This window comes from Octopus bimaculoides, chromosome 12 (genome assembly GCF_001194135.2).
Source record: "Octopus bimaculoides isolate UCB-OBI-ISO-001 chromosome 12, ASM119413v2, whole genome shotgun sequence".
Lineage (NCBI taxonomy): Eukaryota > Metazoa > Mollusca > Cephalopoda > Octopoda > Octopodidae > Octopus > Octopus bimaculoides.
This window is the reverse complement of record NC_068992.1, coordinates 54,684,401-54,688,138: the sequence shown is the minus strand read 5'-3', so window position 1 is coordinate 54,688,138 and position 3,738 is coordinate 54,684,401. Positions and strand designations below refer to the sequence as shown.

Sequence of the window (3,738 nt, the reverse complement as noted above, 5' to 3'; positions counted from 1 at the left end):
ATATATATATATATATATATAGATTCAAGGCTTGAATATGGTACTTATGCGAAGGCACCCGAATATCGCATCCCAAAAGGATGGGTGATTAAAATCAAACAATAAGCAACACAGATTTCAAAAGTGATTGCAGTACGCACGTTTCATGCTACTTCAATTTATTTAAGTAATGTGAGCATTACCTTAAATGCAATATGAAGAGCAATCTTCAGCTGCACGAAAATGCAGAAAAAAGACATATTATAAATGTGGCAACATATTAAATCCAAGTGGGAGAGAGCATACATAAAATCCAAATGTGAGGAAGAATATATATATATATATGTATATTCACTATGGACATACATACCTATTTTATCATTTATTTGTTTCAGTAATTAGATTGTGGCCTTGCTAGGGCACCACCTTGAACTGTTAAGTCGCAGAAATCGACTACAGCACCTTTTTTGGGTTTTTTTTTCTTAATCAGGTAACTTATTCTATTGGTTTGTTTTTGTCAGGTGTCTCCACAAACTTGGCTACTATGACAAAGCAGCAAGAAGGAAGACACAACTTCAACCAGCTAATATAAAGTGGAGGAAAAATTGGGTCAGTGAAATGGCGGCAAGGCCACTAGCATTTTGGGACACTGTCATATTCTCTGAGTCCAGATTTGTTGTATTTCTTGACAGTGGTCGAGTGTGGGTCTGGAGATGCTGTGATCAAGAATTTGATGTGAAAAGATTCCAGCCAACAATGAAACTTGGCAACTATTCTGTGATGGTCTGGGGAGCAATGATAGATCAGAGCTGGTGGAGTGTGAGGGAAACATAAACTCGGATAAATATGTGTCTATATTGCAGAAAGGACTCCTTCCAATCTTCCTCAGTGGTGATGTGATTAAAGAAGACTATGGAAGATAAGGCACCTTGTCACACGACTAAAATGACCCAAGATTTGTTGGATAAGAATTGCATTGAAAAGCTTCCATGGCCAAGCCAGTCACCAGATATGAACCCTATTGAACACCTCTGGAACATAATGGATAGGACACTTCATAAAAAGAACAAGAAAGCATCTTCAAAACCAAATCTTTTGAGATTGCCGCATGAAACTTGGCAAGAAATTCCTCAAGAGAATATTCGTCATCTGGTCAGTAGCAGGACTAATAGGGTCTTTGCATTGAAAAATGCAAAGTATTAAATAGTCACATTATAACAATTAATAAACAATTAAAATGTCTAATTTCAGATTTAAATAAATTTTAATGAGTATAAGGGTGTCTATTTACTTCTGTCATGTCTATATATAGGCGTGGCTGTGTGGTAGGAAGCTTGCTTCCCTACCACATGGTTATGAGTTCAGTCCCACTGCATGGGCCCTTGGGCAAGTGAGTGTCTTCTATAGCCTCTGGCTGACCAAGTCCTTGTGGATGGATTTGGTAGGAAGAAACTGAAAGAAGGCCATTGTATATATATATACATACATGTATCTGTGTATCACTTTGTGTCTGTTTGTCCTCTATCATCGCTTGACAACTAGTGTTGTCCTTCAAGACGGTGCTCCAGCATGGCCGGGCAGCGGACTGGCAGTTGTAGGATCGCGGTTTCGATTCCCAGACCGGGCGTTGTGAGTGTTTATTGAGCAAAAACTCCTAAACCTCCACGAGGCTCCGGCAGGGGATGGTGGCGAACCCTGCTGTACTCTTCCACCACAACTTTCTCTCACTCTTACTTCCTGTTTCTGTTGTGTCTGTAATTCAAAGGGTCAGCCTTGTCACACTGTGTCACGCTGAATATCCCCGAGAACTACGTTAAGGGTACACGTGTCTGTGGAGTGCTCAGCCACTTGCATGTTAATTTCACGAGCAGGCTGTTCCGTTGATCGGATCAACTGGAACCCTCGACGTCGTAAGCGACGGAGTGCCAACAACAACCAACAACAATAACCTCGTGAATAGATGGTTACATCCAAGGAAATACTGGTCATTGCTGGGAAATGAAATTCCCTTAAAACAATAGGTATATATTGAGCATATAGTTTATATCCAGTTGAAAGAAGAAAAGAAAACGGTGAGTAGGAAGTTAATTATTTATTATTAACAAATTGGTCATCTTTACTCCTTACAGCAATTTCAATTAATACTCAATAGTTTAATTACGAATTTGTACATTAAATTTGCCGTTACGTAACATGAGTATAATTTCATCTGAGAAATTAAATGCAAATTTAATGTGCAAGTTTACAATTAAATTATCGAGTATTAAGTGAAATGGCTGTAAGGAGTAAAGACGACCAATTTGCTAACAGGGCGTTATGTTTGTCTGTCCGTCTCTTTCTCTGTTCCCTCTTCACGGCTTGACCAATGGTTACAATATTTTTCAGGATTACAAAGACGATCGTCTTTGTAAAAAATCAGCAAATATTATTATTTCATGGATATCGATTTTTGAATTGATAAACCACCTTCGCATTTTTATTTAAAAAAATCACTGACCACAAATAACTGGATTTTCATCATATAGTTCATGGCCCAATCGTAGATACGAAGGGAGTCGTGAGGACGGTTAATAGCAAAAATAAAATAGGAAAAGTGTGTGTCGGGATATATTTAGTGGTTATTGAAGTGTGTCGGTCCCGAGCAGGATTCGAAACGGCTAATCGAAGCGGCTGTTGTTTACATCTCAGTTTTGTCAATCAAAATAACCCATGGCATCAGAGCATCCAGGCATTATTCGTATAGAACAGTAAGAGGTAAGTTTTAGTTTGATTTTTTGCAACCCTAAAGATTCCGCTCATGCATTCACAGCAAGCAAAGCACAGGGCCAGACTTTAGATCGTGTAGGTGTATTTTTACCCACTCCGATGTTTGCACACGGCCAGTTATACGTCGCTATGAGTAGAGCAATGGACTCCAGTAATTTGAAAATTAGTGTCGACCAAACAGAAAATATTGTCTACAAAGACAATAGGCGCAGTGTGACTGTCTGGTAAGAAGCTTGCTTCCCAGCTACATGGTTCCAGGTTCAGTCCCATTGCATGGCACCTTGGGCATGTGTCTTCTACTATAGCCTCGAGCCGACCAAAGCCGTGTGAGTCGATTTTGTAGACTGAAACTGAAAGAAGCCCGTCGAATGTGTGTGTGTTGACCTTGGCAGAATTTGAACTCAGAGCATAAGGACATGAAATACTGCTAAGTATTTCGCCTGGCATGTTAATGTTTCTACCTGATCACCGCTTTTCAAAAACATACAATATTAACTTGGTTATGCAACCATGGTTGACTGGTGACATACTTCAACTTCATATCTAACCTTAGGATTACCTAGAGTTCTACATCAGTCAGAAAACATTTTGCTAGCTTGATGTATTTGTATTAGCAGAGAGCTTAAGTAGCTTTCTTCGCTTGGATTGCTAATCCCTTATGATATACATATGTATTTAATATCATCCTATAGTATGCTTCACAAAGCTCCATCACAAGTATCAGGTACCATGTGATCTGAAACTTCCTTACCTGAAGATGTGCTGGTATACAGCTATTGTTGAGTCATATTAATGCAATAATGTGTATAATAGGTTAAACACTAAACAATTACCAGCTGATAGCAATGCACAAAAACAATTGTAGTGGTTTGAATTAAAACCAGTTCATTTCATCTTCATGTATTATAATACATAAATGTATGTATATATATATATATATATATTGCATATATATGTGTATATATATATATATATATATATATATATATATAT

The 3,738-nt window shown here is 38.1% G+C and overlaps 1 protein-coding gene across 1 annotated transcript in view; it reads left to right on the top strand.

Moving 5' to 3' along the window:
* Nucleotides 1-1,927: 1,927 nt before the first annotated feature.
* Nucleotides 1,928-3,738, top strand: part of LOC106870128 (MICOS complex subunit Mic10) — a 31,474-nt gene continuing 29,663 nt past the window's right edge. The window contains exon 1 of the mRNA XM_014916115.2: nt 1,928-2,051. The gene's annotated coding sequence lies outside the window, so the exon portion shown is untranslated. The remainder of the gene's footprint in view (nt 2,052-3,738) is intronic.